General features: G+C 54.7%; 1 protein-coding gene across 23 annotated transcripts in view; it reads left to right on the top strand.

Moving 5' to 3' along the window:
* Positions 1–14,391, top strand: part of ANKRD11 (ankyrin repeat domain 11) — a 178,631-nt gene that overhangs the window by 90,460 nt on the left and 73,780 nt on the right. For 3 of the 23 annotated variants that reach the window (XM_045046554.1, XM_045046550.1, XM_045046556.1), the window contains exons 3-4: positions 2,403–2,516; positions 4,168–4,238. The exons of 16 other annotated variants lie outside the window; for them this stretch is intronic. The gene's annotated coding sequence lies outside the window, so the exon portion shown is untranslated. Of the gene's footprint in view, positions 1–2,402; positions 2,517–3,717; positions 3,966–4,167; positions 4,239–14,391 lie in introns of those variants that run through there. 4 more of the 23 variants (XM_045046555.1, XM_045046552.1, XM_045046557.1 and 1 more) reach the window with 2 other exon arrangements.

Raw genomic sequence — 14,391 nt, 5'->3', positions numbered from 1 at the left:
GTTTAAAAGAAGTCATTGTGTCATCTGAAAATGACTCTGTGGTTTCTGTTCTGGCCTGCTGTAATCCGTGCTGGTCGGGCCGTATTTTCTTAAGTGAAAACGTTGGTGACTCGTGAAAGTATCTGCTCTTTCCACCTGCCACAAGGCGAGAGGTGACGTCACTAGATCAGGACTTGCCCCTCTGTCGTTACTTGTGTCCCGCAGGTTCCCCGGCGGGCATGAGCGGTGAGCGCGGCAGCTCCGAGTGCCCCGTGCTTGTAGCTACCCTCCCAGGGAAGGCCGGGCCTCCCCCGCCCCAGAGCTGTGCCATGTCCTCCGGGGGCGGCCCACGGCCGAGGACAGGGTGCCTTGTGGGCGGCGAGGCCTTGCGGGCCGTCCTGGTGCTGGGGGCCGTGCCGCTCCCACGTCTCAGGTCTGAGGGATGGGAGCCTCGTGTGGAGGGCGAGGGTGGCAGGGACAAGCTCGGGCAGGTTCTCCGGGATCGCCTGTGTAACCAGCGGTATATGCCTCGTGGCTCTTAGCCACCTGGCTTTTGAAAGTGGGGTTCTCTGCAGGAATCCGTGGTTACATTTGGTCACTACGTTAATAGAAAACCTTGCAGCGGGGATTATTTTTTGGCCCACATTAAAAGTAGATAAATTGTTCACCTGAAGTCCAGTGTGTTTTAATCAGTAAGGGCTTTACTTAGAAAAATGAAAAATCTGAGGAGTGAGGAAACCCTGGCGCCCCTTTGTTTCTTTCACAGGCAGATATGACCAAGCCAGTGATTTTCCATGACATGGTTGACATTGTGTTCCATAACTTTTTTTTTTTTTAAGTTTATTTATTTTGAGAGGAGAGAAAGACCATGAGCGGGGGAGGGACAGAGAGGAAGAGAGAGAATCCCAAGCGGGCTCCGTGCTGTCAGAGCAGAACCCAACGTGGGGCTCGAGCCTACGAACCGTGAGATCATGACCTGAGCTCAAACCAAGTGTCGGACGCTTAACCGACTGAACCCCCAGGAGCCCTCCCATGTTCCTTAACTTTTTAAAGCCAGTTGGGAGGGCTTAGACTTCCTTCTCTGCTTTAATGAGATTTGCTAAAATATTCAGGTTTGACCCTCTGAGGTCTGTTGTAGAGGTTTGGAGACCCTGGGGTAGTTCATGGCCTGGGCAGTAATGAGAATGAATGAAAGTGCTGGAGACAGTTGGCTGTCCCCAGTTTGTGTCTGGGGCATAGTCCTTCCTGTATAAGCCCCTGGGCGATTGGATGGAGAGAGGGTCTCCTGGAGGGCAGCCTAACCCTAGCCTCCAGCTGCGGCACCGGCTTCTCGGTCCCCTGGGGGTGCCTTATCTTCTGTGGGTTCTTCACATGGCCACCTCCCTGCCAGCACGGGGCTTTCTGTTACCAAAAATGAAGAATAGTGCCGAATAGGATTGTTTTCTTCCAAAGGCCGTGGCTGACGGGCTGTTCTAAAATGAATTTATATTTCTGAAGTCTTTGAAAGTGAGCGAAGAAGGAAAATGCAGTCCTTTGATCATACTTATTGTTGAACGGTGCCTCTGGCTTCTCCATTCTCACTCAGTGGAGCTGAAGAGGCCGCAAAGAGCAGCTCGTGGGCCAGCCCTGGGGACACTCGGCTTCTCTGGGCTCTTCTCATGCCTCCCCCTCTGTCCAGAGAGGGAGGAGCAGAGATGGCGGCTGTTGACTTGCAGTTTTCTCAGTTGGGGGGGGAGGTTGGTCAGGTGGGTGGTCGCTTTATGGCCAGAGGCCAAGAGCCTCCTGAGTGGAATGGCCTCTGTTTGGTTGTGGCCCGTGGGGCGGACCAGAAAGGTCTCCGTCCTTGTGTGCGAGCAAGTTGTCCATTCACACGTTCCCGTTGTAAACCACTGGAGACCTTTCCTTAGCCGTGGAAAATGGGACGTTTTGGAACCTTCTCTTGAAATTTGTTTTCAGAAAAGTTACAGCAGAACAACATCAGGAAAGTGTTGTTTGTAAGGTGGCCTACAAAACAGTTAGTGTTTTCTCAAATAACTCGGTGGACTGGGTAGAAAATAATGGAGAGAGGGGCGCCTGAGGGGCTCAGTCGGTTAAGCGTCCAGCTCTTGGTTTTGGCTCGGGTCATGATCTCCCAGTTCGTGGGATTGAGCCTCACATCAGGCTCTGTGCTGATAGCGTGGAGCCTGCTGGGGATTCCCCCCCCCCCGCCGGTCTTCTCCTGCTTTTGCACACACGCTGTCTCTCAAAATAGATAACCATGAAAAAATCAAGAATGAAGATGGTAAGTTACAAATGCCATTAAATACCTGTTTGGTTTGTTTAATAGTTGGGAATAAGTTGCGTTTCTGAAGGAAATTGGAATTGGATGTCCTTTGACTTGACCTTGCCTTCTCTCTTGTCGTTCCCCTCGTGCTGCTGGCCAGCAACTCTGCGGCCTGACTTCCAGTGAAGTGGGTGCTTTATCACAGCTAGGGCTCTCGAGGGCACACTCTTCCCGGAGGTGGTACGCCCTCCCTGCTGCTTGAGGAAGCGAACAGGTGGGTGTTTTATCATTTTGTAAAGACCACAGGGCAAGAGTCTCGAGTTCCCTTTTTGACTGTTACTATGATCTGGAAGCTCTCCCTTCTTTCATACAGACTGCCATGGAAAGCCACCTGTTGATGTGTCCCCTCACCCCCCCCCCCCCCCCGGGCCCACACCTGCCGGGGCAGGGCCCCCCGCCCCCCACAGTTCTGGCTGCTGAATGTGAGCCATGATTTCTGCGGTTAGTACATGTAGGCTGCTACAAAGTGTCGGGCCAGGGGCCACCTGAGTGAGGTGAGAGGACGCAAAACGTCATTTCCTGTCCCTTCCTCCTTTTAAAGTTTTTATGATCTTTCCCTCCAGTGTCATTGAGATACAGTGACGTGTATCACTGCAGACATTCACGGTGTGCAGGGTGGCGATTCGATGTCTGTTTTCAAATGACCCCACAGCGAGTTCACCCGGCATCCATCACCTCACGGAGCCACAGGTTTCTGGTGACGAAACCTTGTAAGACCTACCCTGTCCCTTTCCACAGTGAATGTTTTCATCCTCCTCTGACCCTCCACCCACCCCAGTCACCCCTCTCTGTGCCAGCCCCCTGTATTGAATCTGGTCAGAGGCACCGCTCTGACCGTCTGCCCCTGATCTCTGGAGTTCAGTTTTTGTCATTGGTTTTCCGTACTGGCGTGTGGAGATAGGTGTTGTGTTACGGATCTCAGCCGTGTTTGGAGACACCTAGGGTGACTGACGATTCACCAGCTTCAGAGCAAGTGAGGGGAGAACATGTCCCCAGACAAGTTAGCCTTCTTCCTGAGGTGTGCCTGCGTATCCCTCCACCCTGGAACTCTGGAAGGCCGTGAGTGGGTAGCTCTGGGCACCTCGCGGCAGGCTCTCCCTGGTCGTGGCTGGAGCAGCACTGCCGGTCCCTTCCCCGTGCTCCAGGACTCAGGGCTTGAGGGTGGGGTGTGAGACAAGCCTGGGCTCTTCAGGGAAGCCTTGGAGATCATTCTTCCCTGAGTTGGATTTGGGACGGACAGGGGACCATTTAGATACTTGGTCTCGACATTTGCTTTCGCTGGAGTGCCTCCTTCTTTGGGAGCTGGGGTTGACAGACACGCAGCATGGGAAGTTCCCGCATGGTGCTAGTGGGCGTGAGATATGGTCACCTTCCTGCCGGGATGCATGCACACTAATGGGAAAGGAAGGTGGGGGTGGGGCTGGGCCTGGAGGCAGCTCTCCAGGTCTGGGGGATCTGCACATGTGCCCATTTGGTGCCCATATAACCTGGTTCCGGTCCTTTGCTTTCATCTGAGTGACCATCCAGTGGCTGCGTCTTGAATCCGCAGAGCCATCGTCACCGCCGTTGGGGCCTCAACTTGACTTTGGCCGCCAGGCTCTGGTTGTTCCCGGTGCAGCCTTGTTCCGGGGCGACCTCGCTGCCCTCTCGTTGCGGGTACACGGTAAATAGCAGGCATCCCCCGCGTGTGTACAGGGGCTGTGGATGCCTCTCTGGAGGAGCTGGGGAGTCGCAGCCAGGAAGAAGCGTTTGGATTTCCTTCGGGATCTTAAATTGCATCTCTCTTGGTGGCTTTCCGTTGTCTTGCAACTTGTATCCGCGAAATAATTGTTTCCTTTTGTGGTTCCTCCCTGTTTGTGTTCTAGATGACCTTGCTCCCCATAACTGTCTCTCATCGTAACCAGCACCACAGCATCTTTTCTGCCTTACGTCGTAGGTACGTATTTCCAGGTGGTGGGAGGCCACTGGTCCCACTTTTTGATCGGCTGCGTGCCCATCCGCTTTCGGGTTGCGAGCCAGCAGCGCCGGGGGAGGGGCTGGTCTGAGCTGGGGGAAACTGAAACTTGTGGTCATGTCCCCCCCCCCCCCCCCCCCCCCCCCGGCTCCTCCAGTCAGGAGCTGCCCAGCGGGAGTCCACAAAGGAGTGCTGATGTCTGAACCTTTTCCAGGGTTGTCCTCCTGGGGTGATCGTGTGGATCCTGCCCGTGCACGCTCTGGGTACCTTGAGACAGACAAGTCCTCTAATTCTTGCTTTTCTCCTCTAAACTGAGCAGTGGGGAACCAGGTCAGGGTTACAGGTCCTTGCAGTTCTATCAGGTAGTGTGCACCTAGGCACAGCAGATCTGGGCCAGGAGGCGTGTTTCAGTGTTGACTTAGAGAAAGTGTGCTCACGCCTAAGGCTTGTAAACGTCAGTGGAGAGGTGGGGCGCATTGGTTCAGAAACTAGAATTCTCGTCATAATACGGCTTTCTGTGACGATGTTGGTTGGGGTTTTTACAGTGAGAAAGCTGTCGCTCCTTCAGACAACGTGCCCGGACTGACGGGTGTGGGCGTTTGGGGAGTTTCTGCGGTCTTCCTCCCTTCTTGCTGTCTCGTCTTTTTGCCCACCCCTGCACTCACGCTAGGGATCGATTATTTACTGTCTGCTCAGGGCCTGGGCGCTGGGCCTGTAGGAACCGGGGCTGGTGCGTCTGCGCAGCGAGCTTTCCTCTGGAGCACATGCCGGGAAGTGCCTTCTGCCTGTTCTCCTTACTGTCTCCACTTGTCACTGTGTCCCTGACCCAAGGACTGACTTGCTGGGTCGTTGAGGCCAGAGCTGCACGATTTCTCCTTTAAACCCTGGTGCCTGGTGCCAGTTGTGTCAGTGACGCCTTGTTTATTTTTATTAGAAAATTTTTTTTTATGTTTGTTTAGTTTTGAGAGAGAGGGAGAGAGAGAGCGTGAGCAGGGGAGGGGCAGAGAGAGAGAGGGAGACACAGAATCCGAAGCAGGCTCCAGGCTCCGAGCTGTCAGCACAGAGCCCGACGCGGGGCTCAAACTCACAGACCGTGAGCTCATGACCTGAGCCGAAGTCGGACGCTCCACCGACCGAGCCCCCCAGGCACCCCGTGTGAAGCCTTGTTTATATATTTGCCACCAGCTCTCCCCAGCATGCTCTTCCTCCTCCCTCCACCTCCCTGCAGAAAGTACACTGATAGGAGAGCCTGTGGCTGTCAGTTCAGCAGCTCTGTCAGTTCCCCTGCACTTCTCTCTAGATTCTCTGCAAATGAACCTGTGTCCTATTGATTTTTGTCTTTAAGCAAAGACTCGTTTGGCCTTACGGCAAAAATGTTGACTGTTCGCTGCCCGGGGCAGCTCCCTTGGTTCGGTGGTGTCCTCAGGTGGGTCTGCAGGGCGTGCGGGGCCCCCAGGGATGCAGGTGCGGCCACGTGTGCTCTGGGGTAGCTTGCCAGCCAGGTACCTGCCGGCCCCCGGCACCCTACAACTTAGGAGAGAAGGAGTTAAAAATGCATCGTCACTTTGCAGCTGGGATGCCAGAAATAACATCTTTCACAGTGGCTTTCTTGGTAGAAAGGAGGCGTTTGATACATGCTCATTTATATTTGGACCTGAATTGAAGCCTGAGCAGTTTGGAGACGGAGAAAATAGAATGTCTGGTGAATAAAGACGAGGGTGTGTGGTTTGAGAGACGAGGGCTACGAGGGCTGGAAACTGTGAGATGGTAGGGCTCTGTAGCAGGCTCGTTCTAAAATTTTTTTTGTATCTTTGAGATTTTTGATGAAAATTATATTCCTCGGGAAATTATTTGGAGATAATTAGAACATGAACGGGCAGTCGTCCGGTTTGTCCTCCACCCTCGGCCCGAGCTCGTCGACGGTGAGCATATATGATCTTCCGTATTTGGGGCTGCACGTACCGCCCCTCGAAGGGCTGGTGTTCGTGAGGGGAGGGGCGGAGCAGGGTCCCGAGAGTTCGGGGTGCCCTTGGGAGCATGTGGGTGCTGAGCACACTGCCAGAGCTGCCGCCGGAACCCCTGACCTGGTCGGGGGCACACGCGTGGCTCGTTCACGCAGGCTGCGCCTCCAGTCTCTTAGCCCCACGTCCAGGTTTCAACGTGTATTGAGACCTGTTGGTGGTTTACACTTGATTTGAGCTTCCTTTTTTTTTTTTTTTTTTTTTAATTATCTTATAAATTTTTCATTCCACTTAGAAGCTGGTAGACGGTCTATCTCAGAAATTCTTGGATTTGTGATAATGAGATAAAGAGCCCAAGTGCACCTTGTTTGCGGAGACGCCTGCCCGCTGCCTTCCGGGCCCTGCCGCCTGCAGACTGCTCTCGGACCTGCCGCGTGTGTGGCGTGGGGCGGGCGAGGGGCTGTCCCCACCACCCAGGAACCAGTCCGAAACGCTTTCTGGGCATGTCCCGGCCTCATACATTTTCGGGCTAGCTTTTTAAAGAGTGTTAGTGGGCACGGATGAACACGTGTGCCGAGTGTCCTTTCTGTGGGCCAGCCCCTCCTGGGGAGCAGCAGCGTTAGTGCACCCAGATGCGTGCCTGGGCTTGGCCACGGCTGTAGGAGACACCTTGATGCTGTGCTCTTCGTGCCATCGGCACCTGGAATGCACTGCCCTGCTGGGTGAGGCCAGAGCAGCCATCCTGTGTAGCTGGGAGGGCATCGGGTGGTGGGGGTGCCCAGGCCCCCAGCTCCCAGGGTGATCTTCCCATACCTGCAGACCATCTTCCTCCTGTTGACAGGGAGCCCTCCACTGCTCTCTGCACCTTCACCTCGACCTCTGGGGCTGGGACCCGAGTCAGGCACTGGGAGGCCTGTGGGGGGAGCACAGCATAGGGAGGAGGGACACTGCTCTGGCCTTGGTCATGGTACTTGATGGCATGTACAGGTGTCCCTGGTGTGCCTCCGTTTTTAGGGACCAGAATGCGCTGTGGCAGGTACTCTCCATCCTAGGCTGTAGGCACCGGCCTACAGCACGGTGCCGTGAGGGTGCCGTGAGGCCAGGGTCCAGTGTCGGTAGGACAGAGGTACTGCCTTTCACCCCGTAGCTACACCATTTATTTTGGTATGGTTTTGGAAATAAGGCTTTTTTGTTCAGGTTCAGCCATTAGCTTGGCTTAGGATCTTGGGAAAGTGACATAACTCTTTTGGGTTAGACTGGAGGACTCGCGGAGGCGTTTCCTCTTACTGGCTAGCATTGTGTCTCTTCTCCCATCCAGTGGTCTGAACCTGGAGGAGAGCTCCTCACGCTAGTAGTAAGGGGGAGAGACAGAATGACGGTGATCTGAATGTTCGTTTCTTGTCGTGAGAACATCGGCTGTGGTCCCTCTAGCCTTCCTCCGCTGCGTGCGTGCACGTGTGAGCATGTGCACAGCAGCGCTTCTGTGAAGGAGCTGGGAAACTGGGTGAGTGGGGAACACACGTGGGGGACTGGTGGACAGCTGTGGCTGAGAGGGAGGACGGTGTATTGCCAGGGAGTGAGTTTCAGTGAGCCACCAAGACATGGCAGCTCTCTGACGTCACACAAAGTTAAAATTTTTATTTAACTTTCTGTTAGGGATATTTCTAAACATACACAGAATCTGAGAGAATAGTGCCCTTGTATACCTACCCAGTTTCAATAGTCACCAACATTTTGCCAGTCCGGTTACATCTGTTTCCTTCCCCTGCTTTTTTGTGTCTTTGTTTTTTTTTTTTAAGTTTTTAAACTTTAATGTTTTAATGTAAATCTCAGACATCATGCTTTATACTCGCACATTCTTTGGCAGAATCTCTTCTGGTTAAAGACCTTTAAGAATCTTGGCCTTTGTTCTCTTATCAGTGCTTGGTTTGAGCCGCTGGCACTCTTGACTGTCCCTTGAAGGCCTGCTGACCACCTCGCTCCAGACCAGGGGCTCCCTTTGGATGGGCCTGTTGCTTGGGCTTCCTGCAAACCCCTCTTGTAGGCAGCTCCCCCGCTGCCCCCGCCCTCTTGATGGAGGAGAATGTGGTGGTGGTGGTGCTGTGTGGCTGTGGGTGGTTCCCTCACCCTGTCCATGGAGGATGGCACCGTGTGGCTTTTCTCATAGACCTGGAGTGTTACGGTCCATCTTGTTACGGGCTTACTTTTTCTTTTCCTCCTTAGGGTGTAAACCCTAGTGGTCATTTTTCACAGAATCGAGTGTTTACAATCCTTTATTTATGTGAGAGTCAGGTGCTGTCCTTGGTGGTCTCTTCGTGTTTCTTTGGTTTGAGGCAGCAATCAGTGGGGGGACCCCTGGGTTCAGTGCAGACCTTCACTCGTACTCTTGTGTTCTGGAACCCATTGCTCCTCTGGTTCCCACTTTAGAGTTCAGGAGGACTTCTTAAGAAGTGGTTCTTGATGAACCAACCGTCTTTGGTGTTGCGTAATGTGCCGGAGCATCGGAGATGGGTGTTTTGATGGGTTCACATTCCGGCTGTTAGATAAATACGTGGCCTGCCCTGGTCAGTGCACCTGCCTTCCACGTGGTTCTCTGGTTTCTGTGCGGCTGGGCATCAGGACACGCCCACCGTGGGCAGAGGCCTGGAGGGGACCAGGTGCGCCTGCCCTCCCCCTCAGCGTTGCCATCTTTGGGTGCTGCTAGCTAGCATAGCTCTGGCGGATGTGTGTCACCCTGGCCACCTGGGAGAGCCCCTTCTTGGGGGTGGGGTGCAGATCTCCAGCCTGCGCTGCCCTCCTCCTCTCCTGCCCCTGAGAAGCTGTGCTGGGATAGACTGTTGGGCTCGTGTGCTGACATAAAGGGAACGCGTGTGCTCGCTCTTGGCTGCCTGGAGCCGCCATGTCTCAGTCTGTTGGGTTAAAACCGCACCAGACCGTGAAGTTGGCCATGTTGGTTTGTTTCTTGGGAATAGTTACTCTGCTGAGTGTTGGTGTTCAGGCCGTCCTCTTTGGGACTTGTGCCTTTCTTGAGTTGATGGGAAAGAAACGAAAGCCAGTCTGTCTCCTTCCCGGTATGTCAGAAAAGAACACAGGCCCGTGGTGGTTTTTAATTCTCATTTGTCATGAGATGGGGAGACTGACCGTGTCATTGCCAAACATATTTAGGGACACTGAAGCATGGAGCTGAGCTGTGCAGCCACGGGGCTCAGGGTCAGTGGGCAGCAGAGGGTTCTCACCTGGTCCTTCGGTGTGCGTGCAGATCTGCAGGCCTTGCAGGTGCAGGGGCATCGCGGCCGCGCTCGGCTCTCTCTGACCGGAGTCGTGGAGATCTTAACGCAGGATGATGGTCTCCTTGGTTACACCTCACTTCTGCATCTGGGACTTGTGGGGGAAGGAAGTGAGGTCAGGTGAGCGCGGGCCAGTAGACACCACTGCCATCCTCAGCCGGGTGGACCGCGGGCTTCGGTCGGCTCGTTTTCACCAGCAGTGGGAGCTGTGCTCAAGGCAGACACTGCCCCCTCTTAGTTGGGGGAGTTGGCTCCGTGGTTCCTGGGGCGGATTGTAGGAGCCTTTGACCATTTTGCCTGACGCGATGGGGTGGGAGGGTTCAGGGTCACTGCTTGCAGAACCTGTACTGTGCTGAGGGTGTGGCGGGGCCCCAGGGTCCTGACAAGGGTGGTCCCGGAGAGGTGCTGGCAGGCTGTGTGGGTACTCGGCACTGCTCCCCAGGTCGTGGCCGGGAGCCCCTCCCTTCCAGAGACTTCTCCACATGGGCTCCACACCCCGGTCGCATGTGGCTGCCTCTGAAATCGGTGTCCTCGGAGCCTGAGAGGAACCTCACCTGCTGTAGTGCTAGAAGCTGGTTGTGCTGACTGCAGCCCCCCTGCCCCTCCAGGCCCTCCCCACCACATCTGACTGGGGCGGCCCATCTCTTTCCCTGCTGCTCCTGGACCTGCATCTGGAAAAGGTTTGCTTTGTGGTCACGCGAGCACGGGCTGTGCCTGGGCCCTGCCGAGGGGACAAGCCCTCAGCTGGCGGTGGGGGTGGGCCTAGGTCGGCTCCCCCCGGTTTCTCTTTGTTGGTTTTCTTGAGGCCATTGTAGGCTCACACACAGTTTGCCTAGTTTTTCCAGTGATGACGTTTTGCAAAACTGTGAGCAGTGTCACAACCAGGATGGGGTGTCAGCTCTGGAGCCGTCCGTCCTCGGACCTTGCTCCGGCTGTCCTGTTCTGCGCGTCCTTGGGTGTGGTTTGGTCACAGGTGTGTCTGCCTGTGTTCGGCGCGGTTCCTCACCAGGAACCCGGTGGCCTGCCGCCATGACTAGCCTGCTGTCTGTGGCTGGGGCTCTGCCCGTCCTGGACGTTTCGTGGAACCACATCACACAACGTGGGGCCTTCCACTGAGCACCGCGTCACAAGGGTTCGTGTGTGTCGTAACGTGTGTGGGCACATCATTCCTCTTCACGGCTGGATCCTGGATCCTCGTGCGGAAGCGCCTCATTTTGTCTGTCGTCATCACTTGACGGACATCGCCATCGTTTGCTCCTCTTGGTGGCTCTGAACAGTGCCGGACGAACGTTCACGTACAAGTTTTTGTGTGACGGGCTTTCGTTTCTCTCGGCCGTAAGCCAGCAGTGAGGTTGCAGCCCTGCTTTTTGGTTAGATCCGAGCCTTTGGAGAACTTTTCGTGTCTGCTGGAAGAACCTGTTGTTGAGGTCAGGGTGCCGTGGCTTTGACGTGGCGCACCGTCCTTGCCCAGGACACGGTGCCAGGGTCGAGCTGGGTTGTGATGAGGTCCGAGCCGGTCCTCGTGGCCTCCCCCTTCCTCTCCAGTCTTGTGCCTGCATCTCGACGACGTCCTGCCCCCACCCCTTGTTCTGTAGTCTTTCGTTGTCCTGTATTTTCCTTTAGAGCAAGAAGTTAATTTGACGGCGAGAGAAAGCACTGCACAGAAAAGCCTTAAAAAGATGCGTTTGGAGAAAGTGGTTGGAAGCCAGTTGGGTTTAGAACTTACCGTTTGTGGGGCGCCTGGGTGGCTCAGTCGGTTGAGAGTCCAACTCTTACTTTCAGCTCAGATCGTGATCTCACAGTGTGTGAGTTCGAGTCCCGCATCGGGCTCCGTGCTGACAGTGCAGGGCCTGCTTGGGATTTCCTCTCTCTCCCTCTCCCTCTCTCTGCCTCTCTCTCAAGAACAAATAAATAAAACTTTAAAACAAACAAACAAAAAAAAAACTTACCGTTTGTGAACAAAACCAGAAACCAGGTGAATGCAGCCTCCTCAGATGAAGAGAGCGGTTTTGCTGCACGGCCAGTTTCTTACAGAGCAGACATATACACCAGGCGCTTATTGTCGGAGCCTGAAGACACGTAGTAGTGGCGGACGAGTGTTGCGAAGACAACAAACGTGGCAGATGTGCTGGCTTCGGTATTTCGTAAAACAAAGAGATAGTTTAAGAGGGATCTTTCGCTTTGAATTACCGTTGTAATGTTGTTTTCCTCAGACGTAACTGGTTTTAACCCAGAATTCAGTGTGTGTATCCAGGAGGCGTTTCTGAGCATGAGCCCCTTTCCCAAGCGCTTACCTTGGGACTTGAAAAGGGGGTGCCTGCCCACGTCAGGGCAGGGCCCCCGCCTGCCTTTGGGAGAGGCAGCGGCACACACAGAGGCAGTGCTCACTGGACGTGGTGAGGACGATGGCTGTGGCACCCGGCCCGGGGCCACGGGCACACTGCAGCGCTGCCTGCCGTAGGCCCGAGAGGCAGGCAGACTTACCAGGCTGGGGAGGGGCCAGGGCAGAGGAGCAGGGCTGAAGGGCACCCCGGGCCACTGCAGGTTGCCGTGGGCAGCTGTGCATTTGTAGGGAGTCTGGGGCTGCGGGGGTGGGGGGGTGGGGGGGTGGGGGTGCTTTGGAAGTAGTTTTAGGTTTGGCCTTGAGGGAAGCTGGAGGTGGGGTGTCTGCAGGGGGCAGAGCCAGGGACCCATGGGGCATTGCTGCATGCCATGACGACATCAAGGCCACAGGCTCGGGCGCTCCGAGCTGGGTGAGTTGCTGACACCGGGCATGTGAGCACACACAGGCCTGTGCGGTCTCACCGTCCCTGCTCCTCCTTGTCGACGCAGCGCAGAGAGGCAGTCTCCGGATGGAGGGACAGAGAGAGGCAGGGGACGGCCACAGTGAGGGATCAGGGCCGTGCCCTGGTTGGGCCACCGGCCAGCTGCTGGCAGACCTCAGGCGGTATTTGTGCGACCAGATTGTCGAGGGTGGTTCTCAGGTTCTTCAAGAGCTGTTCCCAGCAACAGAGCCTGCGAAGGAGTTGCTGTCTGGCCCTCTCCTGGGGCCACCCTCCTGGACCCTGGGCTGGCGGGCTCTGCACAGCCAGCCCTGGCGGGTGCCGTCTCCTCAAATGCCTCTGACAGCCATGCCTGGAGCGGATTCCAGCAGCCGCGTGACAGATGCGGGGAGGAGGGGTGGGTCGGGGAGGAGGGGTGGGTCAGGGAGGCCAGTTCTGTTGAGCACGTCTCTCCCTGAGCACCATCCCTGCGTGTCCCTGTGGGCACGGTCCTTCCTCCAGCGATCCCACCTGCCTGCTTCTAGGTGTAGGGCACGGGGGTGTGGGGGTTGCTTTTGAAAGCAAGCTTCAGAAAGCCTTGTAGCCACTTTCTAAGAAAAGTGTATTTATTTAGTTATTTTCAGAGGAAGGGAGAGAGAGAGAGAAAGAGAGAGAGAGAGAGAGAGAGAGAGAGAATCCCAAGCAGGCTCTGGGCCGTTGAGGGGCTCGAGTCCCCTGCACATTGTCCCCCAGCACGGTCGAGATAACCCCCCTCCACCCCTCACCGGCCCGTGAGGCTCAGCCCATCCTGGGGCCACATGGATATTCTGACTCTTTTGGATCAAAGCGTATTTACATATTCTGTGTTTTGCATTTTTCTTGTAAGTAAGTAACTGAGCTTCATGGCTCCAACATTGGGACTCAACACAGGTCTTTTACGAACCTGCCGAATTAAATTTTTTTTTTTTTAACGTTTATTTATTTTTGAGACAGAGACAGAGCATGAAGAGGGGAGGGGCAGAGAGAGAGGGAGACACAGAATCTGAAACAGGCTCCAGGCTCTGAGCTGTCAGCACAGAGCCCGACGCGGGGCTCGGACTCACAGACCGTGAGATCATGACCTGAGCCGAAGTCGGACACTTAACCCACCAAGCCACCCAGGCGCCCCCGAACCTGCCAAATTAAGATGGAAATGTTATTAAGTAAGTGATACTGGAGAATATATGTAACGTTACCTATGTGTTTACATATTGTAAAAACACTTTGCATTTATGTTTAGTTATTTGGTATGCTTCTACATAATTAAGCATACATCCATGAAGGTCACAAGGTTAACAAGGATGTGTTCTTGTCAAGTAGGAACCGGCGTTTCTGGAATTCAGTTTATAGATATTTTCTCCAAAAATCACTGGTCCACTCTGGAGCTCCCCTTTGTACCCGATCTTTCAACTACTTTAAGAGTTCAGCTCTTCAGTCAGCCAACAAAATTGTCATTCCTGGTTGGGGCTGTTAAGAAAGAATTAACAGTCTCTTTCTTAGGACTGCAGACAGTGTATATAGTGAGGAAGGGGGTAGTGGAGGGGAGGTTCATGTCACTTTTACTAAATCTTGATTATCTTGGCTTTCAGACTTGTTATTTATTGAAAGAGGTTTCACGGCATCCTCCACAAAGTTTGGGAAAAGACTTACAATGTCATTTCAGTGCTAAAATTTGAAAATTAACGTGGTGTTCTTCACTTTGGTTCATGCTGAGGGATTTCACAAGAACCCAGTGTTTGGTTATATTTTTCTGGGGGCTGTGTTCATGCCCAGCATTTTGAGTGTGGCAGGGAGGCGGTGTGATACGGTGCCTCCTTGCCTGGAGGGGCCTGTGTCCGTGTGGGGGCTGTGCGGACTCCCAGGTTCTTCCTTTACATTCAGTGCCGAGTTAGGGCAGAGTGGAGGAGGGGAGGTTAGAAACGCGCACAGCTCTGCTGGAAGTGCTGTACTCAGGAGTGTCCCGTGAGCTACCAGGGAAGGAGGCTTCCTGCACGATGGGATGAGCCGGGGGTCTTGTGGCTCATTATCTGGTCCACACGGTGCACGCGGGAGGGGTGTGTCCTGTGTGCGTCACGTGTGAGCGGTG

The sequence above is a fragment of the Felis catus genome, chromosome E2 (assembly GCF_018350175.1).
Source record: "Felis catus isolate Fca126 chromosome E2, F.catus_Fca126_mat1.0, whole genome shotgun sequence".
NCBI lineage: Eukaryota > Metazoa > Chordata > Mammalia > Carnivora > Felidae > Felis > Felis catus.
The sequence above is the reverse complement of the archived record's forward strand: the minus strand, read 5'-3'. Positions and strand labels throughout refer to the sequence as shown.